Here is a 27,099-nt window from a genome sequence, read left to right as displayed (position 1 = left end):
AAGTGTGCTGGGATTACAGACTTGAGACACCATGCCTGGTGTTTTCAGCAATTTTGACATGTACATATATTAGCTGTGATTATTATTCTGTGCAACAGGTTACCAGAACTTCTTCCTGTCTGACTGAATTTTTTTACTTTTTGATGAACATGTTCACTTTCTCTGTCCACTACCATCACCACACCGTACACCAATCTCCGACTACCTTTTGTGTGTTAGTTTAAAGAATCAGGGACTTGCTGTGTTTCACAGGCTGGAGTGCAGGGGCACAGCTATGGTGCACTGTGGCCTCAAATTTGTGATGTGAAGTGTTCAAACCATCTCATCCTCCCAAACTGCTGGAATTACAGGCAGGATTACCAACAACCTGGCATATGAGTTCAATTCTTTAAATTTCACACATAACCGTGACCATGCTATATTTGTATTTCTGTGCCTGTCTTATTTCACTGAGCATAATGTCTTCAAATTCCATTTATTTATTAAAAGAACGTCCTCTTTTTATTTGAGGCTGTATAGTGTATTTCATCATGTATATGTATCACACAATCTGTTAATATGCTGATGAGTACTTGGGTTGTTTTCATATCTTGGCTATTGTGAATAATGGTAACATGAATATAGAAGTGCAAAGATCTCTTTGACATAGTAATTTTCTATACTCTGAGTACATATTCAGAGGTAGAGTAGCTGAATCATTTGATAATTCTATTTTTGATTTGATTTGATTTTAGAAACATCTATTCTGTGACCCCAAAAGCAAAAGCACAAGCTACAAAACCACAACAAAACAACAATTGGATTGCACCACATCAAACTAAAAAGTTTATTCACAGCAAAGAAAATAATAACCAGAGTAAAGAGAAAACCTACACACTTGGAGAAAATAACTAACTCATGTATATGATAAAGGGTGAATAATAATAAATGCATACAAGGAACTCAAGCCACTCAACAACAACAAAAATCAAAGAATCTTATTAAAATTGTCAAATAATCTGAATTTTCATTTCTCAAAAGAAGGCAGTCAAATGGCCAACAACTCTATTTAATTTAATTTATTTATTTATCTATTTATTTATTTTGAGATGGAGTCTCACTTTATCACCCAGGCTGGAATGCAGTGGTGCTATCTCAGCTCACATAAACTTCCACCCCTTAGGTTAAGCAATTATCATGCCTCAACCTCCCTAGTAGCTGGAATTACAGGTGTGCAGTACTACACCCAGCTATTTTTTGAACAACTGAACGTTTAATACCAGCAATCATCAAAGAAATGTAAATTAAAGCCTATAATGAGCCCTCCTTTCACAAATGTTAGGATGGCTGTTAATATAAAGATGAAAGACAAAAGTGTTGTTGAGAATGTAGAGTAAACAGAATCCTTGTGCACTGTTTGTAGGCATGTAAATTAGTATCTTAAATTATTAACATGATCATTTCTTTTTAATTCAACTGCTTTTTTTAAATTTAGAGATGTATTATTATGAGTTTTTTTCTGTTAATTAAAGTTCAATGAGAAGGGCCGGGTGTGGTGGCTCACGCCTGTAATACCAACACTATGGGAGGCTGAGGTGGGTGGATCACAAGGTCAAGAGTTCGAGACCATCCTGGTCAACAAGGTGAAACCCCATCTCTACTAAAAATACAAAAATTTGCTGGGCACGGTGGTGTGTGCCTGTAGTCCCAGCTACTTGGGAGGCTGAGGCAGAAGAATTGCTTGAACTCAGGAGGCGGAGGTTGTGGTGAGCCAGGATCAGGCAATTGCACTCCAGGCTGGATAACAAGAACAAAACTCTGTCTCAAAATAAAATAAAATAAAATAAAATAAAATAAAATAAAAGTTCAGTGAGAATGAGAGTGACCTTAGTTATCTTAAATTAACATAACCAGGAGCATTTTAATAAACTCAAATGTACACACTGGATTCCAAACAGTTGTTAAATTAATGACACTGGTTTCAAAAATGTGCTAGGTGGAAAATGCATTATGGTTGTTTTTTCTTCTCAGCTTTGGACCCAGATGAACTTTTAATTTTGTTTTATTTAATGAGTTGTATAATTATATATTTTTTTAAAAAAATAGGCTGGTTGCAGTGGCTTAGACCTGCAATCTCAGCATGTTGGGAGGCTGAGATAGGTGGCTCATGAGGTCAGGACTTTTACAGCAGCCTGGCCAAGGTGGTGAAACTCTATCTCTAGTAAAAAAATAAAATAAAATAAAATAAAATAAAATAAAAATAAAAAAGAACGAAAAGTCCTTGCGTATTTGCAGGTGGGATAGTTTCACTTACTTGGGAGTCTGAGGCGAAAGAATCACTTGAATCCCAGAGGTGGAGTTTTCAGTGATTTGAGATCACGCCACTACATTCAATACTGGGTGATAGAATAAGAATATTTCACAAAAGAAAAGAAAGAATGAGAGAAAGAGAGACAGAGAGGGAGCGGGGAAAGGAGAAAAAAAGGAAGGTAGAAAGAAAGAAAAAAGAAAGAAGGAAGAAAGAAAGAAAGCAAAGGAGGAAGAAAGGAAGGAAGGAAGAGTGGAAGGAAAGAAGAAAAAGGAAGGAAGGAAGGAAGGAAGGAAGAAAAGAAGGAAGCAAAGGAGGGAGGGAGGGAGGGAGGGAGGGAGGGAGGGAAACAAAAATTACCAATACACATTCGCAGGAGAAAATCAATTTTATTGAAAACTACTTCCATGATCTTTTTGTTTATAAGATTTTGAATGGTAGAGTATCTTTAAAAAGTCAATTCAGTGTCTTTACTCATTGTTCTGTGAAAGTACCTATGTATAGTTTATGAATATTTCCTACTTTGTTGAATAAAAATACTCAAACCTACTTCAATAATGATAATATTTCATTACCTGCTTGTTTTTATTCTTTCAGTTGAGTTTTCTTTAGATGTTTGCATAATATTACAGTGATTCTGGCTAATTTTTAGTATGTCTTGGCAATATTTTTCCTGACCTCCTTGGGTGCAAATACCGATAGGAGAGAAACATAAAAGCAAAAGCTAATAAGTATGTTATGATGACCTGTGTGGCAATTAATGAGTAACGGTTTAGTCAAGTTTGCTCTCCATAAATGCCAATGTCATTATCATATTTTCTAAAAACTGAAAGCTGTAGAGTAGAATTGTATGGCCCCACCTCTGTCTCCTGTCAATTATTTTCTCATTTGACAACTGCAGTTTCACTGTTGCCCAGCAGGAGTAGTTGATGGCAGCATATAGTAGTGTGATGACGATAAGCATCAGCACTGTACCCACCACATTGGAATTATATTCTGTGCTACAAGGAAGATGAACTCCACTTTTCCAAAATACCAGCCATGGTGCCAACACGGATAAAAAATATATGACCAATAGAAAGGGTAGGCTCCTCAGTTTCAGAGATGCAGAGAAAAATGCCAGAGTCACTACATGTGAGATAATTTCTAAGAAACGTCATATTATTACACAGAGGAATTCCATTGACTGTATCATCGTCGCTGATTTGGAAGGCCACTATATTGCAGTGAATTGCCTCATAAGCAGCAGATAACAGGAAATATATCATCAGCAAGGCTATTAAAAATAAACATAAAAATGTCAGAAAATATTTTTTTAGTAGTGTTCACTTTCTCTTCTAACCCTTGCAATTTTAAGATCTATTTATTCCCACTAAACTCCTTTAGAAAATTATTTACTTACAAAATAATAGTATTAAAAAGCTTTGTTAATCTTTTATTACCAGGAATATTTACATAAGATATATATATATTACGTCTGGAAAGAAACAAATAAACAAATACATGCATACCTAGATCTCTACATGTATATGCTCGTCCCCTCAAAGGGAAGACTGGCAAAGATGAAATAGGAAAGAGACATTCAGATCCGATGCTATAAAATGTGACAGCACATAGAAAGAAGTGTAAATTAAAAGAAAAATTGTACCTGAATTAGATATTGAAAAGATAGTATTTATGGAAAGTTAAGAGTGTAAAATAGGAAGTTAGAGTATAAAGTAGAGGCCAATGTAACATAAATTGTGTTTTAGGCTATGGTGATTATAGAAAACAAGAAATAAGCTGTGGAGTTAAAGTAAACCCTGGAAGTGAAGCTGACAGATTTTGCTGGGTGATGAACTACAAGGTAATAAAGAAACAGAAATTCTAGAAGTTCCAGAAATTAAGAAGTGAGTGTGTGCATATGTGTGTTTGTGTCCATTAATGTGGTTTTATCAGAAAATCCTGCCTAAAATTAAATGATATCACGTCATATACATATGTATATATAGAGAAAAGTTGGTAAGATAACATCTCTTGAATAATGCAAAATTCTATTGTAATTTATTACAAAAGCATTTTAAAATTGCAGAGAAAAACATTAAAACATTATAAACAGCTGACTGAGGTAATATGTTTATGTTCAGCTGTAAAAATTATCAACCCACTTTGAATTTTACAAATAAAAAGAAAGTTCACAAATGTCAAAACTGACTAAAAGAAAAAAAAAAAAAATTAGAGGCCTGGCATGGGGCTCATGCCTATAATTCCAGCACTAGAAGAGTTTATTTATTCATTAAAAAGGTAAATGCAAAAATATATATAAACTTATGCAAAACTGTGAAGCCGTATTCTTTATGCAAATAATAATTAGTAACTCTTTTCATACATCTAATTTGGAAGAAAATTCAGCAGACTCTTTATCACCGTATAAATTGTATCATTTCTTTGTGACATTTAAGGGCACCTTTACATTATCCATAAATGTTCTTATTTAAACACGTGTAAATGTAATAGGGTTTCAGAATTATTTATGACACAAAAAGATTTACAACATAATTATCAGATGAGACATTCACTAAATTACAGTTTATTCACATACTAATGAAAATCGCTAATCTGAGAAGAAAAAGTTAAAAATAACATTCCAAAAATGTAAAAGATGATTGCATGACGTTCTCATTCAATGTATCAAAAAGCTACAAACAGAAAAAATTGATACTATAATAGTGATACTGCTGGAGAAATGAGTAAGAGACATTAAGATATTTATTTAATTATTAGATAAATCAAGATCATTATAATTAATGTGGCTTATTCTTATATGAGTTGCCTGTGAAACATATATGGAAATATAAATTTTATATGGAGTTGCATAATGAAACTATTTACATATATTATACACTTTGTAGCATGTCATATAATCTAGAGCACCTAGAGAATAATTATTACACACCACACCAGAAAGTAAACCACACATAAAAATTTACATAATAAACACACGGCCATTATTGTCATTAAAAATAAAGAAACATATTTTAAAGCCTTTTACCTGGCTTTATGTAAATAGGCTTTAAATAGTGCATGGTTCTGAGAGGAAACAAAAGTTTGCTACTGACATTTTAAGCGTCAAATAATGGATATCTCCATGTCACATGGGAAAAAGAAAAGACACATATACCATAATTTGGAAATTTTTATTCTGCTTAGAAGAACATAGTTTCCTTTAGAGAACCTCTTTTGATAATAGAGTAAATAAGTTTAAATTTTATATATACATTCACAACAAATATGTTGCAAATATCCTGTTTCAAGCCAGGGAGAATTTGCTATTCTTTTCAATACATTGAACCATTCATAAAGATGTTTTATTTAGAATAACATATCACTATGATGGAAGAAAGTAGGATATGAAAAGATAGTAAAAGAAGAAATAGTTATCAAAAGTGGTGGGGGAGTGGAGAATGGAAAGAAAACGGTAAAGTTTATGTTGGAGATATTTTGAACAAATACTTTATAACTTAGAACTCACATTTATTTGAATATTTTTTAAGGAAATGGATAATCTAGTATCTTCCACTTACAAGCAGATTTTTGTAAATTATTCTTCTTTTCATTCTAATGCTGTTTACTGCAAGATTTTTTATTCAGGGCTGATGGAGTCTTACTCTCTCATCCAGGCAGGTGTGTAATGGTGTAATCTGAGCTCCCTGAAATCTCTGCATGTTAGGTTCAAGTATTTCTTTTACCTCAGCCTCCTAGGTACCTGAGATTAAAGGCCCATTCCATCATAACCTGCTAATTTTGTATTTGTAGTAGAAAAGTGGTTTCACCACGTTAGCCAGGGTGGTCTCAAAATTCTGACCTCAGGTGATCCACTTACTTCAGCCTCCCAAAATGCTGGGATTAGAATCATGAGTTGCCACACCCACTGTATTGCAAAAATTTTATGAAATATTGATTATCACTTTTAAATAGTAAAATTAGGTATGTTTTTTCAACACTCGGATTACTAGTTTTAATATTGTCAGGGGTTTTATTTATTGAGTTTTGTGGCTAATACCTTCTTCATATTTTGTTGTTTCTGCCTAAGTCCTTTTATTTCAGGAGATACGGTAAATTAAAGATAAATTAGGTCCAGAGAATGGCACAAAATCACTCCATGAACTGTCACTGGGATTACTTCTTTGACCCTGCAGTAGTGTTTATTTTTCTGCTTTTTCTGCTAGTGTTACTAATTGCTCTCGTTGTTACTAATTCTTTGGATAGGAGATTAGACTTTGAGGTTTCAAATTTTTGAATGTGTTTGTAAACCACTCTGCATTTTCTGCATTTACAGAATATATATATATATATTCAGAGTATACATATAAACAGAGTGTCACTCTGTTGCCCTGGCTAGAATGTAGTGGCACAATTTTGTCTCACTAGACTCTCTGCCTCCTGGGATCAAGAAATTCTCTGCCTCAGACTTCTGAGTAGCTGAGTTACCATTAAAGGCACCTTCTATCATTCCCAACTAACTTTTGTAGTTGTAGTAGAGATGGGGTTGCCCCATCTTGGCCAGGCTGGTCTCAAACTTTTGAACTCATGTTCCACATATGTTGACCTCCAAAGTGCTAGTATTACAGGCATACAACACCACTTCCAACTAATTTTATGTCTTATTTTTTTTAATAAAGGGTAACACTTATTCCCAGTGACTCCAAATTCTGTAAAGTGTATGTAATTGTGTACACATTAGTATTTTTTAACTATAAAGACAGAGCTCTTTCAAATTAGATCTTACAAAATTTATAGTATTAACACAAATCAGGGAAGTAACAAACAAAAGTGATGTGGAAATAAATTGCGTAGCTACATTTTGACATTTCAAGTGACAGCTACAAATTCAAGGATGTCTGGAGAATCTATCATTAAAAAGTTAAATCCCTTCAGTCAACCAAGTTTATGAGATTATTTTCAAGGCTTTCTTTCTTATTATGCTACTCGTCTTTCTTAATTTAGAGTACATACTTATCCACCATAACGATTTAAAATGCTCATTAGGCTGAATGAGAAAAATGTAAAAAAAAAAAAAAAAAAAAAAAAAAAGACTGATATACAATATGTGCATAGACAGAACAGAAGAAATGACTGATTTACTTCCCTTTGCATTTTATAAAATTATCTTACAACCAATGACAATCACATAGCAACAGTTTCAAAATTGTGAAAACAATACAAAACGAAATAGGGAAGCATTGCCATTAAAGAAACAATAATTATGACATCCTTAATCTTGTTAGCCTACTATTTGCATTCAATGTACTTGTTGAAAACAGTGAGTGAGAAATATTTGTGTCACTTACCTCACTATAGTTCCTAAAAGAAGAATGTGCCAAAAAAGTCACACAACTTTATTTCTCCTCAAGTCTTTGCTGAAAATAAAAAGAATAATTTGATTAAAAATTGCCCTCATAATAATAAAGCTCATGGTAAATGACATCCAGAATATGTCATCACCTTTTTGATAAATAACAAACATATACAAAGCAAGGCAGCCTCACCATGAGAGAGAAAAGTTGAGAAGAAAATGCTAAAAGAAAAGCTTATATAGGGTATCTGGTCAAGGACGATTTCTTCTTCCAAAGATGAAACTCCTCCTTTACTTTCTTCACCAGTATCTTCTAAAGGTGTCCCCATTCTCAGGGTTCTGCTAATTCAAACTCTTCTTATCAGTGAATCCAGCAGAATTCAGTATACAATCAAAATGACAAGAATGATATTCCATATAATTCACTGTTCCTAGGAAATGTTAACAGATAAATATGGATCGCTAATTGCAACAGAAAAATCTATGTCTGATTTAGAAAATATTCAACCAAAACCTCTAACTTCAGGTATTATATCCTCAGAAAATATTGTTTAAATGAAATAGACGATCAAACTTCTCTGAGGCATTAACCACCTCTTAACACCAGGATGATAGTACCATTTCCAAGTGCTATGTACAAAACGCTCCTTTCCCATAAGTTTTCTTTTTGGGTCTTTTAGTCAATGTCTGCGGCTGACATCCACTAAAACAATGCAGCACAAGATCTAAGGCACGCCTTCCCAGGATGACACTACAAAAACTATTCAAGTGACGTTCCAGACCAGGAAGGGAATACATAATAGTGAGCCCTTTAACTTCCAGTTATTTTTAGATGTTGGTCATTTGGGATTTAAATTACGGTGTTTTGTTTTGTTTTGTTTTGTTTTGTTTTTGTTTTTGTTTTTGTTTTACTTTATTTAACTCTGTAGTTATTAATCATGTCAAGTTTGAATTTAAATAGATACAAAATTCAGACTTTGCCAAGTAATACAAGATTGAAACACTGTTTTGTGGAGGAAAGAGGATAATTTTAATTTTCTCTAGACAAACTGCCAGAAAATTACTTCTGTGAAGATAAATTATTCATTATGTGTGAAAACAATATAAAACGAAATGAATAATAAGAAAAATAAAAGGCAACAGTACTTTCGAATGAAGTAAATATTTGAACAGTATGTTTAGATAGCATTTTTTTTCTGACTAAAAGTGCTGTTAATATAATGAAAATGCATAAAATGAGTAACAATCTAATGCAAATTTCAAGGAGAAAAGAATATTTTCATAGAAGATGTTGGTGTTTGGTAAAATATATCAATCAGAAAAGTAAAAGTAGTAGTTAAAATTAAAAAGGAGGGAAGAAGCAAGTCATCTATTTTATTATAATTTGATAAGATGTTCATTTCTTGAACTCTCTTTGCATTGTCTCTATTGTCAGAATTTATCATAATTATTCTTTCCTCTAATTCTTTGGTTAAATTTTATGCTACAGAGTATTAAATTCTTCAACTTTTATTGTTTGTTACTGTGATCTAAATCATACTTTTATTTATATGTACTTATTTGTTCAAACACAAAATCATTACTACATTTTAAAATATGTACAACCTATCTATATGGTTAATATTTTTCCCTTTCATGTTATTTATTTTAATGTCCTCATCACTGTCCTTATATCCTTATCACACGTGTATAAAAAACTCCGTATTTTATGATCCAAAAAATGTCTTTTATGACACCTTTTTTTTCTGCTTTTAATTTCCGCAGAGAATTTCTATTAGCTCTTTCCTTTCCATCAGTTCTTATTCTTTTTTAGGTTTTTATCCCACAACAGTCCTTTCTCACAAGGTCATCCATAACACCCTAATTGCTAAATTTAAAATGTTAAACAACCGCTAATTATTTTTACTATTCATAACATGCTCTCATTTGAAATTTCCACTTCCCTTAACCAGTGAGACTTTCATTCCAAACATTCCACTCAAAGTACTCTATTTAACATCATCAACTAACATTTTGCTAACTGTCATAGTTTCTTTTTTTAATTTGTTGTCATTGCTGTGGAAAAAAATCGCAGTCTACCCTTAAGACAAAGGGCTAATATCCAAAATCTATGAAGAACTTAAAACATTTACAAGAAAAGACAAAGAACCCCATCAAAAAGTTGGCAAGGATATGAATAGATCTTTTCAAAAGAAGACATTTATGTAGCCAACAAACATATAAAAAAAAAAAAATGCTCTTCATCACTGGTCATTAGAGAAATGCAAATCAAACCACCTTGAGATACCATCCCACACCAGTTAGAATGGTGGTCATTAAAAAATCAGGAGGCAACAGATTTTGGAGTGGATCTGGAGAAACAGGAACCCTTTTATATTATAAATTAATTCAGACATTGTGAAAGACAGTGTGACAATTCCTCAAAGATTCAGAAATAGAAATATTAACTGACACAGCAATACCATTACTAGGTATATATTCAATGGATTATGAATCATTCTATTATAAAGATGCATGCACATGTAGGTTTATTGCAGCACGGTTCACAAATCCCCATCAATGTGAGACTGGATAAAGAAAATGTGACACATATACACCATGGAATACTATGCAATCATAGAAAAGACCACCACACTTGGTAAATATAACAGTTATTTCTTAGTCTGTCTCTTACTTGAATTATTCCTGATGCATTTAATCTCAATCTCCTGGTTATTTCTTCCTGTACAATGCATTTATGAACAGTACTATGAGTCCCAAATTTATAACTCCAGACAGTCTCTTACCAAAGCCCATATCATATATGACTATCGCACATACTCAAGTTTAACAGACAATTTGAATTCAAGGTGGTTTTACTATAGAATACATAGATTTGCATCAATTATCAAATATATGTTAAGTGAATATATGATTTGAATCCAATTCAAGGGTATCACTATCGACCTTGGCCCACCTCCACATCAGTTGATGAAAACATTTATATGGTTAATAATACTGCTCTACTGACATTCATATACAAATTGGCATAAATATACCTTAATTTTCGAGACCTGTGGTGAATGTACGTCCTATCTTATGAGAATCTACCACAGTTCTGTCTTTCTCGATTTTCTCTTTCTTTCTCTTTCTTCTTTCTTTCTTCCTGTCTTTCTTTATTTCTTTTTTTCTTTCTTTTTTATTTCTCTTTCTTTGTTTCTTTTTTCTCTTTCTTTCTTTTATTTCTCTTTCTGTTTCTTTCGTTGTTTCTTTCTTTCTTTCTTTCTTTGTCCTTTCCTTTGTCTTTCTTTTTCTTTTTCTTTCTTCCTTTCTTTCTTTTTCTTTCTTTCCTTTCTTTCTTTTTTTCTTCTTTCTTTCTTTCTCTTTCCTTCTTCCTTCCTTCCTTCTTTCCTTCCTTCCTTTCTTCCTTTTCAGGAGTCTCACTTTGTCATTAAGCTGAACTACAATGGCATGATCTAGGCTCCCTGCAACCTCCACCTACTGGATTCAAACAAGTCTTTTGCCTCAGCCTCCTCAATAGCTGGGACTACCTGCTCACATCACTGCATCCCAGTAATTTGTATACTTTTATTAGAGACAAGGTTTTATAAAGAAGTCACCTGGGACTTAATTGACCCCCTAATTGAAGCTGTAGGTCAAACGTGGAGGGTTACTATCCAATCCATGAATATTAGATATCTTTTCATTGATTTCAGTGTTCTTAAATTTATTTCAGCAATATTTTAGAGTTCTTAGATTATAACTTTTGTACATTTGTTGAATTTGCTCCTAAGTATTTTATTCTTCTGCTGTCTTTGTAAAAATGTTTTCAAATCTCATTTTATTTTTTGTTGGTCAAGATCGTCTTGATCTCTTGACCTTGTGAACCGCCCACCTTGGCCCCCCAAAGTGCTGGGATTAAAGATGTGAGCCTGACTGGCCCAACCACCAGACTGTTTTCTCAAGAAACAATCTCCCTTTATGTTCCAACAAGTAATTGGATGAGGGTCCAAATTTTTCATGTATTTACCAACATCTGTTATTTCTTTCTGATAACAGTCCATTCTATTCAATATAAATTAGTATCTCATTGTGATTTGATTTTTATTTTTCTCAAAGCTTATCTTCTCTTATGCTTAGCTCTAGATATGATGTGCCAATATTTTTCTCTCATTGTATTTTTTAACTTCTTTTATAATGTCTTTGAAATAGAGGTTTAGTTTTGTTGAAGTTCAATTTAGCTGGTGTTACTTTTGTTTTTGTTACATATCAAAGAAACCGTTGCCTAATCTAAGGTCACAAACATCTACATATTTTTCTAAAGATTTTATTTTATTGTGTTTAGCTTCTAAATTTATATTTATAATATATTTAAGATAATCATGATGTAAGTATGAGACAGGGATCAATTTCTTGTGAATATCCAATAATCTCTTCCTTTTTCTCTCTCTGTCTGTCTGTCTCTTTTTAAAGACAGAGTCTCACTCTGTTACCCAGGCTGGAGTTTATCAGTGTAGTCTAAGTTCAATGCAATCTCTGCCTGCCACGTTCAAGTGATTCCCTTGTCTCAGCTTTCCTGGTAGTCTGGGTTACAAGAACCCATCAACACACGTGGTGAAGTTTGGTATTTTTAGTAGAGACAGAGTTTCATCGTGTTGGCCAGGTTGATGTTGAACTCATGACCTTAGGTGATGCACCTGCCTCAATGCCCCAAAGTACCAGGATTACAGATGATCCACTGTGCTTGGGCTTGAGTAGATTTATTAAGTTCTAAATGCTCATTCGAGTCCAACAAACTGGACAGCTATGTTCAGATTTTACAAAAAACTAAAATTCAGATGGGAGATGTGGAAGAAAAATGACAAATTATAACAAAAATTGTATTTCAAATGAAAACCAATAATTAGAAATACAATTAACAATAGCATTCAGTATAAATCTTTAATGAGTAAATGTAAAATTATCTTTGTTCATGTCTCTCTCTGTGTGAGAATATTTTTAATCACAGAGTAGGAGTTTCTAACTAAACTCACTTCTTAGAAAGTTAGATCTGTATTTGTCCTGTATATTTTATGGAGAGAGATTATCCTGTAAAATTTGTTTTGCTGAAGTTAATTGACTTAGCTATTGTATTTTAAATGTAAAAGATAATACGTACTAAATTTGTAAACTTTCCACCAATTTTATATTTCTGCTCCAGATAATATTTCTGCATATGTACTTTTATATACATATAATAATTTTACACAAATGAGAATACACAATATACAGTATACAGCATTATTAACCTTGATTTATATTAGTAAACTGTGTGTACATAAAGGTCTGTTTAATACACTTTTTTTCTGTAACTACATAATTTGCAGTTAAATGTCATGCAATTTATTTAAGCTGCCTCTCATATGGATTGATGCTTAATTTTCATTCAATTTAAACAGGTGGAGAGGGATATACAGTTTTCAAAGTGATTGTAAACACAGAATTTTACTGACCTTCATTCACAGTAAAACTGTGAATATTGGTCAAGTAGTTATTGCTTTTTACTGAGGAAGGAAATGTATTTTTGTGAAGGCTATTGTCTTATGGGTCAGAATCATGATTTAAACTAAAATCATCAATTAAAATAAAAAATAACTGCAATGTTTTCTTTATATAAAATTTTGACCACACGTAATTGAAAACATTTATTTCAAGCACAATTTTTTATAAATAATAAACTTATAATGATTAAATTTGAGTCTGTGTTTCACATATGAAAATTTTATGTTATCCCATCACGTATGACTCTTTCCTAGAAAACTGTTACATGTAAAATGTTATTAAAATATGAATTTAACAGGTCGCAGGTAAGGATCTGTATAATACCTCATGTTAATGTGAAAATTTAAAGCATTGTTTCAAAGTGACTTTTGACAAACGAGTTATTGTTAATATTAATCTGTCAGCTTAATGGAGAGAACAGTGGACAGAATTATTATTTTCATAATACAAGTATTATTCCTTCTTTTTATCTCAGCTTGTGTAGCTCTCCTTGAGTAAAATTATGTGCTCCCTGTTAGGTCTTACTCACCAGAAAAATGTCTGGGACTGAACAATGCTGGTGCTACTTACTGTGTGAATTCTGTGATCCCTCAGCTGTACATATTTTTTCACATGCTAGTCTCATCATAGTGAATAAGTCTCACAAGAGCTGACAGGTTTATCAAGGGGTCCCACTTTGCTTTTATCTCATTTTCCCTTGATGTCACTATGTAAAAATTGCCTTTTACCAACTTACATGATTCTGAGACATCCCTAACCATGTGAAATTTTAAGTCTAATTAAACCTCTTCCTCTTCCCAGTCTCAAGTATGTCCTTATCAGCAGCATAAAAACAGACTAATACAACAAATATAGCTGAAAACCAAAAACCCTCTTCACCACATTGTGAGCAACAAGACTAGAAGAGAAAAATAGAAAAGCTACAGCCTTCCTGGAAGCTTAGATCTAAAAGCTTTCCAATCCAGGGCTTTACACCACTTTTGGGTCTCTGCAGTCTGGCATGTTTAATTTTGTTGATGCTGCTGCATTTTCTAGTGTCTTGAGTGGAAGAACCTTTTGGTAGATCTGATGCAGCCACAGGGTTTCAGAGAGCTGGCACCCTTGTCAGCACCTAAGGCTTCTTATCCTGCCACAACCAGTGTGCCTTGCTATGCTCAGTGGCCAAACACAACAGTCACTCGCACCTGCACCTCTTTCTTCTCTGAGCCTGATTCACCTATAGAAAAATTAGCTACAGGATCATAGGGAAAGCTGAGCCTGTCTTTAAGGCTGAAGCGGGTGGAATGAGACCAGAGAGCCTCAGCACAAGCTGGGCAAAAAATAACATTAATTATAGAGGTTTATGACTGATGAAGTAACCACCTAAGTATTCCGTGACAGAGGAGACATAGATCACCCACAGCCAGTGGAATATTAAATCATCCCTATGTTTTACAAAGTTACTTATAAAACCCACGTATGCAGGCTTCAGAGAGCTACTGGATTGCAGAACATGTCTAGTTTTCTTGAAAATGTTGCGCATATAAAGGCTGAAACCAGCAATTTAAAATGCCAAATATTAGGTAAATATTTTATTTTTGCTTTCTTAGAAAAGAGCTTCTGGATTTAATTGTGTGTCCTAAATTATAACTTATTAAATAAATCATACTTCAAGTTAACCTAAAAGCTACATGCTATAAACATTGTCACTTAGATATTTCTACCTAAATTATTTTATGATTCATAAATACTGCACAGAAAACTTTATTCCTGAGAGACAGTGGTTTCTATAAGTTAACTGAGTAAAACTAGACAGTTTAAAATGAAAGAAAAATCAATTGACATCTCAGCATAAGTCTTTAGCACATGTTTTCTCTGGGATACTGATTCTCAGTGAATTTTTTATTAGAAATATTTATCCTGAAAGATAAATTTCTTCATTCAGAATTTTCTGTCTCAACTATTGTTGACTTAATGAAAACACATGCAACATCTCATGTTGTCCTGTGTGTATATTTGTGGGAGGAGAATGGAGGCTTTCTTATACTCTTTAAGACTCTCCTTTCTACAAGACAAAAGAGTTATTTCAATATTTTCTGTAACTCAATACTAAAAAAAAAAAATAATAATAATAATAATCTTTATTTTGTATTAGCCATATATTTTTAGAAGTTAGAGCTACAAATATTTTAGTGCTTACCAGTTTATACTTAAATTTGTATTTGTGCATAAAATAATGACATTTGAGCAAAAAAGTTTTGTAATTATTGTTTGTTTATTTTTGTGATGGGGTTTTGTTCTTTTTGCCCAGACTAGAGTGCAATGGCACAATTTTAACTCACTATAATTTCTGCTTCCTGGGTTCAAGGAGTCTCCTGCTCAACCTCCCAAGTAGCTGGGATTACAAGTGCCCCAAACAATGCCCAGCTAATTTTTTTGAATTTTTAGTAGAGATGGCGTTTTACTATGTTGGCCAGGCTGGTATAGAACTTCTGACTTCAGGCCATCCAGCTGTCTTAGCTTCCCACAGTGCTGGAACTCCAGGCATGAGCCACCAAGCCAGCTATTTATTGTAACGTTACAGTGCTTAAAATTATATTGATAATAAATAGTCTGGATGTTTTCAGTACTCCTCTCAAGCATGAGTTATGGGTGAACTTTTCTTGGGCCATGAAAACAAATGACAGCATCTTGTATCTAATGGTGAATTCTGCTTAGCCTTGTCTGGTGTCGTGATCAGACTGACTGAGAACCAAAAGTCATCAATTTAATTTTGCAGATATTTTAAGATTGATTTTATTTCCTGTACTAAGCCCCAGATTTTTCTCAGGACTTCCCACTCTCTCACTGGCCTATTTCAATTTTGTCTTCATGTTATAGTGGACAAGAGCTTTATACATTTCAAGCACAACCGTATTGCATGGTGCAAACATCATAATGCTAATCATAACTTTCTATGGGAATGCTTCATGCCAAAACACCTGAGAGGCCAGGCTGTTGGCACATGGTTCTTGCATCATCATCTTCTGCCCATTGATCAATACTTAACTGGCAGATGCTCCACTCATCATCTTGGAAAACCAGTGGTGGAACATCCATCTGGACTCTCTCCAAATCTTGTGTAAGGGGTTTGAAAGCAAGTGGCATTTTCTTTATCCCAAACCGTATCACAGAGAGACAGTATAGATGCACCTAGTCCAATGGCTGGTCCATTGATCAATACAAAAATAGGTTTATGAAACTCAGTGAAAGTATTCACAAAGTTTTCTTGGTGTCCACTACTTTAGCACTTCATTTTCTTCAATCATGTTTTAAATACTTCACAAAGTTTTCAAAATTAAGACCACAGCAAAAGACACTGCCAACCGCGATGAGCAGCACAAGCTTACTATCCAGAGCGCTCTGTATTTCATTCATTACCTCTCTATTCAATGGGTTATTATCTGTTGATCCAGTTGGCAGCAAGAGCTGAGTGAAGCCATCTTTCTTCCTCAACATGGTATCTCTGAATCTGCTGCCATTTTCTATCAGCCTCATGCTGAGACACACCCTCTCGTCAAAAGGCAGATGTCTTCCATCATCCATAACCTTTCAGTTTTTCACATCTCATGGTTGAAACATATGTTTCCATGTTTGTTGTTCCATTGGCTGTTAACCAATCCATGACACTGCATCCACTGCTCTACTGACCACTGAGCACAAATAAGCTTCTCCCCATTTGTATGCACTGGTGGCATAGAGGTTGTGTGAAAAAACATCCACAATATGTGCCTTTGGCCCTCCATGCTTAATACCTGGTGGGAGGCTTGGACCCATGGTGCCTCTATTCAAAAATAAAAGCTACTGAATTCATGGCTTCCATGTTTACTTATAGCGCAAACAATTTTCTAGTGGCCTGTTAATATATTTTGTCATTGTCATAGTAACAAAATTTAACATTCTAAAGTTATAACACTTGAATTTATTTATTTAATTTGTCATTATTTTTAAAAGTATACTTTACATTTTGAGATACATGTGAAAAATGTGCAGGTTTGTTACATAGGTACACATGTGCCACGGTGATTTGCTGCATCCATCACCCCATCATCTACATTAAGGTATTTCGCCTAAAGCTATTCCTCCCCAATACCCCCACTGCTGCTATGCCTCCCCTACCCACTACCCACTACCCACTACCCCCTACCCCCAATAGGCCCCAGTGTGTTATGTTTTTCTCCCTGTGTCTATATGTTCTCATTTTTCAACACCCACTGATGAGTGAGAAGATGCAGTGTTTGCTTTTTGTAAGAAAAAGACGGATTTGATTTTCTGCTCATGTGTTTCACTGTCTTTGACTTTTTATGTTTGAAGATTTTTGGCCTTCTAAAACGTGTAGATTTTCACATTATATACAGTTTGGAAAAGTTTCCGTCATGAATATTATCAGATATCTTTTCTGCCTTTTGTATTTTCTGAACATACGTGACACCAATATTGCATATATTGATTAGCTTAAACTTAGCCTTTTTGCACATCTTTAATCTGTTTCGTTTAATGTTCTTATACTGGATTACTTTTTTAGATTGACTGAACCTTTATCTCCTTCAGTTTTCTGTTAACCTTCCTTACTGAATCTTTTATTTCCATGATTGCACTTTTTATTTCTATATTTATTATATTTTTCTTTTATAATTTGTGTCTCTGAAAATTTCATGTTGTGCTTTTATTTTTATTTTGGACATACTTGCAAATGTTTTCTTAAAATCTTTGTCTAAAAAGTGTGGCACATTTTTAGTTTCTGATTTTAATTCATATTTACTATACTTTTTGTGGTTTTGTTGTTGTTTTTGTTTTGTTTTGTAGAAAACTTTATTTGGGATGTCACACTGTACGAACTGGAAGTTAAGCTTTATTTCTTCAAAGTATGTTCTTGGTTATTGAAGGCTTAGCTTGAATTCTGCCAGTGTTTTGGCTGGGTTTAACACAGGAATATTCAGTTTCTAGAACAGAATCTGTTTTAACAGACTTCTTTAACACTTTCTAGAACAAACACAATCAGTATTGCGCATAAAGTCTTAGAGGTTGGGGCTTCACATTGGGAAGGTTGATTGCCACTTTGGAAACTTCAGCTGTGCCTAGGGGTTATATGACACCACAGGCTTTTCCATGATTTTCAAATTGCCTTGCTTGATTCAGTGTTTGTATGGTTGTCACAAACTATTGTTTTTTAGAGTCCCGTTTAAGACAGTTTTTAGTTGGTAAAGTATTTCTTCTGAAGGTTTGGCGCTGCCTGCCCTGCAGTTTTGCATTTATTGTTACTTAAGAAGCACTCAATTTTTTAAATGTTAGAGTTTATTTATAGTTAAAAGAATAATTAAACAGATTGTAAAGAAGCTATTTTGGTTAATGAGTGTGAGAATTCATGTGAGTTGTTATAGCAGACAGTTGTTTGTTTGCTATGTTTTCCAGTTAGATTATTAATTTTGCAGGAAATACATAAGGCAGAATTATTTATTATACTGTACAGTTTGGTTTTTTATATAAAATTACATAATACATTACTAACAAGTTTACTTTCAAGTAAATATCTAACGGAAATACTAAAAGCACAATCATGTGAGTATGAAGCCAAATTAGAAGTATAAATGTCCCTGGCATACACCTGCTTAATTTTGTTAAAATAACAGCAAGGGTACTGTCACTAGAGCAGAGTAAGAAAAAGAAAAGTATAGATCATGAGCTTATAAAAGTAATTGACAGTCTGTGTAATTGTGTAAAGTTATATATATATATATCTATATATATATATAGATATAGATAGATAGATAGATAGATAGATAGATAGATAGATAAATAGATAGATAGATAGACTTCACTTTACATTTTACTCTAAGCCTAGCTCACAACTGGAAGTGGGATTGGAAAGGTTGTACTTTCATCAGGTGGGGAGAGGCTAGAAAAGCTTCCAATGATGCTAAATTCTACAGTGAAAGACATGTTCGAGAAACTAGCAGTGTTCAATCATCTCTTCAAAAAATTGTGAAGAAATGCATACATATGACTAATACATTTTGAGTATATTTCTTCACAATGTATATTTCTCAGAAATCAGAGGAAATTCAGAAGTTTTTGAAAAGTTTACTTCATTCAAGTTTGGTTAAGTGTTACTACTATAAGTCATTTCAGGTATTCTATGATTAACTAAATCATATAGTACTTTTTCCTTTCAGTTTTTTTATTACTTTTTAATATATTGATTGAACAGTAATATAATCAAATGAAAACCTAGGCAGCCTTCAATTCTAGGGTAACAAAAAAATTACTCAGTCAGTGGCATTTGTAAACTAGTAATCTTCACTACAGTTGGAAAGCATACATAATATAAACACACACATGTTAATTAGAACACATTATGGATTCACATTATAATGTATAATTTTTTATAATACAAATATTGAAATTTTTATATGACATAAAAGTTGAAAAGATATATCAATATCCAAGCCAAAGTAAACAAAGATTTCAAGAAACATAGCTGGAATGAAAAAAAAAATCAGTTTTCTTAGAAGTTGTTAAATATAATTAATGTTCAATCACCTCTACAATTCAAGAAAAATATTGGATAACAGATTGTCCAGTGGGCATCTTTGATTAGTTATATTGGGCTTCCAAACTCCTGAAAAATGTATAACAATTTTTTTTTTTTTTTTTTTTTTTTTTTCTAAAGTAAGTTATGAGTTGTGATACTTAAGTAATTATAATTACTTTATATGTATTTGTTAAAAATTATTTAACAATTCCAAGCCTTTGTTAGAAACTACATACCTCCAGCCTTAAAAACCATAAACAGGCTATCTGTGAAAATATATCTGATGCACCTCTTTTTAAAACAGATAAACAAGCATTTTGATGAAAGCGTTCCAAACAATCTTTTTGTATCATCTAAGATGTGAGTATTTTAGGGCTATTGAGCCTTTATTTAAAGTTATCAATATCCAGCCCCCAAAGTGAAAAACAATCTGTCTGTGAAAATAATGTGTAATATGCTACTTTATACCTCAGAATAGATTCTGTGTTCTGATTGAAAAAGGTTTAATGACTAATCTGTAGACTCTAAGAAGTAATGTTTTAACCTAGTATCTTTCATAAGAACAGGTGAATATCTGGCCCTAAAAACTTGAAACAAGCTGTTTCTGAAAATGCTTTGCAATGTGCTGTTATGTAACACAGAATGGAAACTGTGTTTTGATTCGGCAAGTTTAAAACCTATTCTTGTAAAATATAACAAATTAAGTTTCTGAATCTATTAAGCCCTTACAAGAAAACATATTTGTCCCCAAAACTTAGAAACAAGCTGTCTGTGACAATGCTTTGTTATGTGCTGTTATATGTCACAAACCTTAGCCTGAATTTTGATTAAACAGGTTCCACACATTTTTTTTATAATCATAAAAGAGATATTTTCAAGTCTGTGGAGGACTTATAGATACATATGAATATTGAGTCATATAAAATGGAGAAGAGCTGTCTGTGGAAAGGCATCGTGATGCCCTTTCTATTTCACAAAATGCAAGCTCTGTTTAGATTCTATATGTTAAAAACACTCTTTGCGTAGAACCTGACAAGCAATGTTTCAGCACCTATTAAGCTTCTGTAGAAACATACCAATATCCATCCCTAAAAATTTGATATAGTCATTACTTGTAAAAACACTTTTTAATGTGCTATTTTACCTCACAGATTTAAACCTGCATTTACATAAAACAGGTTCAAAACAGTCGTTTTGTAAAATCTCAGAAGCTACATTTTTAAGCCTATTTATCCCTTACAGAAACATACTTACTTTCAGTTCTAAAAACTAGAAGCAAGCTTTATATTAAAACATAGTGTGATGTCCTGATTAATATCATAGTATTTAAAATGTATTCTGATTTCACAGGTTCAAACAATGCTTTTTGGAGAATCAATAAAGGTATTTTTCCAAAGCTGTTGAGCTTTTATAGAAACATACAAATATCTAGCCCTAAAAGCAAGAAACAAGATATGTATAAAAACACCTTGGAATGTGTAGGCTTATATCACACAATTAAATCTGTGTTTTGTTTCTACAACTTTAAAACACTCATTTTGTAGAATATAAGAATTTACATCCCTGAAACTATGGAACTCTGGAAAACAAATGTCCAGTCATAACAACTGGAAATATCTAGCTATCAAAATGCTTTATAATGTGCTTTTCATATCAAATAATTAAACCTGAATTATGGTGCAATTCTTTGAAAACTCTTTTTGTGCAATCTAAGAAGCAATATTTTTGAGCTTATTTAGAACTTACAGAAAAATTTAAATTTCCAGTTCTAAAAACTAAAGACAATCCATCTGTGAACATGCTTTGTGATGTGCTGTTTTATATAACATAGGGAACCTGTGTTTTAATTCATCATTTTTGAAATACTTTTATTTTTGAATCTACGAAGTTATATTTTTGAACCTGTAGAACCAACATAGGAACATATGAGTATCTAATCCTAAGATGTAGAAATAAGCTATCAGTGAAAATGCTTTGTGATGTGCCATTCTATATCACAGAGTCAAACTTGTATTTTGATTCAGAAACACTTAAATACACTTTTTGTAGTATTAAAAAGTGACATTACAAAACTTATTGAGCTCTTATAGAACCATATTCACATCCATTTTAAAAAAAAATAGAAATAATCTGTCAGTGAGAATACTTTGAAGTACCATTTTACACCACAGAATTTAACCTTTATTTTTATAAAATATTATTTAAACGTTCATTTTGAAGAATCAAAGAGGTGACATTTCTGACCCAATTGTGCCCTGTAGGAAAATATAAGTGTCCAGGGTCCCTAAAAATTAGAAACAAACTATCTATGAATATGTGAGACGTCACTCACCACCTGTGGTTATGTGTCCTTCAGACCTTCACTCACTCACCAGTGGATGAATGAACACACTCTCACACGATTACAGTGATTCAAGTAGGCTAGGGATGTCTCGTGGCTGCTTTCAGAGGGCAAAATGCAACAAATCAACCAAGACCCTCTGTCCATCAGACATTTATTCCCTTAAGATTCTACAACAGCTGTTCTCAGTTAACATACTTGTGGAAAGTTGTCATAGCAAAGGGAATCATTTCAGGATGAATAAAAGCTTTAGGCCCCAGGGCTAAGAGTTAATGCTATTAACCAGTATTCTCCTTTGATCTCCCCCTGAGAGACTACCCAGCACAAAGATAATATGAGTAAACAGAGTAAAGACAAAAGTGTGTGTGGTAAGGCCTTTAATTGTCTCTCTCTCCTCCTAGCTTAACATAAATGGACCAACTGGCCACCTTTCGTCTTCCAGTCAATAAAAGCTTTTTACCTTCCAAAAAGTTTGAAGTTATAATCTACAACTTTTTCTAAATAATTTCCGTAATATTTGGTGCTACCCCAAGCAAGTAACAACATTTCCCCCTTTTTCTTTTTCTTTTTATGAAAAATAGGCTCTGTCGTCTGCTGGTCACTGAAGGGTTCAGTCATGTGTTTGTCAGGGGAGGAATTCCTTGCTTGTATTCCAACTTTGCATTCTAGGATTCATAAATAACACAAGACAATTATGAGTACAATCACTGAGTGGTTTCCAGTTAAACAGTGACTTACAGGAATGGGGTCTAACCAGGAGAGATGACTTACACATCTTTCCATCATTTTTGGCCAGATAATCTACAAAAGCACCTGTTTGTAGTGACTTTGAAATGCTGGCAGTTGCCACCAGGACTATGGATGAGACTGTTTGAAGCTGTGAAAGATGTGTTAGTCTAATTAGGGCAGAAAAAGTAGATTAGATGATACACTTGATAGAGTGTAGCAGGTACAATTTTCAGGAAAAGTAAAAGAATGAAAAATAAAAAAAAATTCTAAGGAGGAGGATTCACTTAGCCTTTTACATTGTTCTCTTTAGCATTGTCCAGGTGGCATCTGGGGCTTGTGTCATAGGCTGGCTCTTATTTTTTCTTTTTGCCATCTTTTGATGAAGATGCATCCTCCTGGCTGGTGTAAAAGTACTGGAAATTTTAGTGGTGATGCCTGTGCTAAGAGACTTTTTATAATCTCTGTAAGAGAACAGGTTAGTGTTTTGATAAAAACTTGTTGTCCGTTTACAGAAACACTAAATGATATGATTTAAACTTAACCAATATGTTTTAACACAGATTTTTTTTAAATTAATGTTTAAAACTTGCTTAATACTTTAAAACAAAATTTATACAATCTACTTGCACAAATTCTCTTCTATAACATGTTTTTACAATTTTCATTGATGAATTTAGACATAATTTAACTCTGTTTTACAACCTTCCTTCCTAATGGTACATTCACCTATCTATATCTTTTTTAATATTTCTTTTTTCACTTCCCCTTTATCTCTTTCTAATCTCTATCTCCTTTAGTCTTTCTCTTTTTGCCTTCCTTAACTCTCTCTCTCTTTCTTTCTCTCTCTCTCTCTCTCTCTCTCTCTCTCTCTCTGTGTGTGTGTGTGTGTCTCTCTCTTTCTCTCTCTATGTCTGTCTGTCTTTCTTTCTCCCTGATTCTTTCTTTCTACTTCTCCCTCTAATCTTTCTGTTTCTGGATGTCTTGGTTAAGCAGTGATATCATCACTTATAAATCTGCTTGTCTATTGCCATAAGCGAACGGGCTAGGCAGTGAGCTGTGGGCTTAAGATTAGATTTGATTGAAGCTGCTTCAAGATTTTGTAGTAAGTAAACTGAGTAAGACAATTTATTTGCTATGTGTGTGGGCTGAGGAGAACAAGCTGTAAATGCTAGATTTACAGCTCCAATCTCAGCACTCTGACTGCCAGTAGTGAATTACGTCATCTTTTCCAGACTGGAGCTTTTCTTTGTTTGCCTGATTCAACAGTAATCAGTGTTAAAGCATTAGGCATGAGACACGTAACAAGGCCTTTCATTGCTCATTTCATTAAAGGAATCTTGATAACATCAGGATTTTTACTTAGTAATTGTTTTGCATTAATTATTACAATCACAAGCTAAAATTGGTAACATGAAGTTTAAAAGGAAATCTGAAAGCATCCCCGGAAACAGAGACTCAAAGAATATACCTTAACCACGTGCTTAAAGTCACAGACTGAATAACTCTACATCTTGCCATTGAGTTTTCAGGCCAACCAAATTTTGGGGCTTTAAAATAACAGGCTGTTCTGAAAACAGTGAGTCACGTGCTGAGCAAAGTCTGTCTCAAATCAGTATTTTACGCGTATGCTTTTACCACGGTCACATACAATTTTGTTTATTTATTTCTGAAAATGGGCACAAAATTTTTATTTCTTATTTCAGCAAATATGTAATTTGGCTTAAAGTTCTTATTTAAAGAATAATGTGTAGTTTAACGTGCTTAGCTTTTAATTGCTCTTCAATTTGTGAATGTTCTTTTATAGCTGATTGAAATTTAACATTTAAATTTATTAAATGAAGGGTAATTAAGGCTTGTGCTAGTCATGCCGCCTTTTAAGATATGAAACATGTTTTGCAAATTATCAGTTAGTTGCTGAATTCTTTTTCTACTGATGAGCAAATGTATATGTCTGGCTTTTAATTGCTCCTTTCTAATTCATGAACTAGATGTAACCTCTCTGACTTTAGAGGAATTTTCATAAGAAAAATACACTCTTTTACTGTTAGATTTTAAAAGAGCCACATTAAGAGTAGGTTTGCAACACCAGTGGCTAATATAGAAAATATCATACAAATTCTTAAATTTACTTAAATCTTAGCATAAAATTACAATTTGAAATATTCCTTGTATATAAAGGACCCATGAAATTTTACTTTGAAATACCTGAAGAGAGCAGTGCAGCAGCAAAGTGTGCTGCCACCTGTTTTCCACTTGTGCTGCTTGTTCTCACTGTCCAGCCACAGTTTTTGGCCTTGGGTTGAGCCTGTTGGCTTGAACACCAGGAGCTCTCTCCCTTTCGTTTTCTTTTTTCCTTTTCCCCCACGAACTTGGCTGCGTGTGACACCTTTCACATCCTCTGTTTTCTCCTCCTGCACAGCCGACGCTGCTGGCATGGGTGAAGTTTCCCTGTTGCGGAGCCTCTTCTCCCTTTTATTTCATTTCTTGTGGCCATGCATTTTGATCTGAAATGTCTTTCTTATCTTTTTTATAAATCTATATACCTGATTGCCCTGCTGATTATCAATCACTGAGAAGGCTAAGAGTTCTTTCCATAATGCTCCCTCCTTAAAAGACATTTCTATAGCATTAGTGTTTCCTTTGTCCCTTTTTTTATTTGTTAGATGCCTCTATGCATGATTCCTCCCCACTTGTTTCCAGAGCTTTATGTCCAGCATTCTCTTTACCAATAACCTTGGGCTGAGGAAAACAGCAGCTTGAGATGTTCCGTACTTTTATCTGCTGAGCTGATAACTGATGTCTCATGATAAATCCTAGCCTGAAAAAAATGTCTTGTCAAGGTTGAAAATCCTCAGTAGGCACCAATGGCTTACTTCTTGGCCTGACCTGACCATGTGGTCCTTTTCACTTTCTTGCCTTGGGAGGTCCACTGCTTCTTCTTCTTTGCAGTAATTATCACATTAGTTTGCTCCATGTTTGAGCACCTCCTGTTAGGGATATTACCTCAAGTTTCCTCACATGAGACATCACTTATGCCATTGATCCATGACCTGAGACACTGGTCACCACCTGCAGAAGTCTGACCTGCCGACTCCGACTCAACAATGGATCAAGGAATCCACTCTCACACTACTACAGCTGTTGGTTGCTCTTAGAGGAAAAATGCAACAAATTCATCAAGACCCTCTGTCCATCACACATGTTTTCTCTCAAGATTTTACGACAGATGTTATAAGTCAACACACTTGTGGATAATTAACATGGTTTAAAGAATAGTTTTAGGACAGATAAAGGCTTTAGGTTCCAGAGCACTGGGTAAATGCTATTAGTAGATAATTCCTCTTTGGTCTTCCTCAGAGATACCACCCAACACAAAATTAACATGAGTAAACAGAGTGAAGACAAATGAGTATAGGGTAAGGTCTATTATTGTTTCTATTTCTCCCTAACTTAACATAATAAACTGGTTGGCCACCTTTGGCCTGCCCCAGTAAAACCTTTTGGCCTTCCAAGAGGTTTGATGTTAATAATCTATGACTTTTTCTAAATATTTTCTCTAATCTTTTGCTGTTACCCTGAGTGACTAGCAAAAACTATTATTTCTGATATGCTTTTTTACATCACTGAATAAAATATTTGTTTTGATTCATGAAATTTAGAACACTCTTTTTGGAGAATTGGAGAAGGACATTCCAACTTATGGTCCCACATAGGAACATAAAAATATCCAGTACAAAATACAAGAACAAAGGTATCTGTAAAAACACTTTTGTGATGTGTTGTTTTCTATTACAAAATAGAACCTGTGTTTTGATTCAGCATCTTTGGAATACCTCTTTTTTTTTTTTTTTTTTTCCCTAGAAACTGAGAAAAAATGTTTTTCTAAGTCTCTTGAGCCCTTATAAATATATACAAATATTTTGCCCTAAAATGTAGGAACAAGCTATCTGTAAAAACACTGTGATGTGCTGTTTTATATTAAGTAATTGAGCCTGGATTTTAATGAAACAGATTCCAAATACTCTTCTTGTAGAATATAAAAAATGACATTTCTCACCCTATTGAGCTCTTATAGTAACATAGAAATATCCAGCACCCCAAATTTGCAATAACTGGAAAATGTGTTTTGATGTGCTGTTTAATTTTTATAATATGCCTTATTTTATTTTAATAATTCTGAGGCATATTTAACAATTCAAAACAACTACAATACTTACTAAAATAAATTAAAACAAAAAAATTAAAACTTTGTTTCTGAAAACTTACGCAGTGGCAGCAACAAATTATTTTAGTTTAATTTAATTTTTGTTATTGGATATATGTGCGATGTGCAGATT

The 27,099-nt window shown here is 33.5% G+C and overlaps 1 pseudogene; it reads right to left on the bottom strand.

The window, feature by feature from the left end:
- Nucleotides 1-2,913: 2,913 nt before the first annotated feature.
- Nucleotides 2,914-25,197, bottom strand: LOC141583074 (XK-related protein 3-like; annotated as a pseudogene).
- Nucleotides 25,198-27,099: the final 1,902 nt, after the last annotated feature.

The sequence above is a fragment of the Saimiri boliviensis genome, chromosome Y (assembly GCF_048565385.1).
Source record: "Saimiri boliviensis isolate mSaiBol1 chromosome Y, mSaiBol1.pri, whole genome shotgun sequence".
Classification (NCBI taxonomy): Eukaryota; Metazoa; Chordata; class Mammalia; order Primates; family Cebidae; genus Saimiri; species Saimiri boliviensis.
The sequence above is the reverse complement of the archived record's forward strand: the minus strand, read 5'-3'. Positions and strand labels throughout refer to the sequence as shown.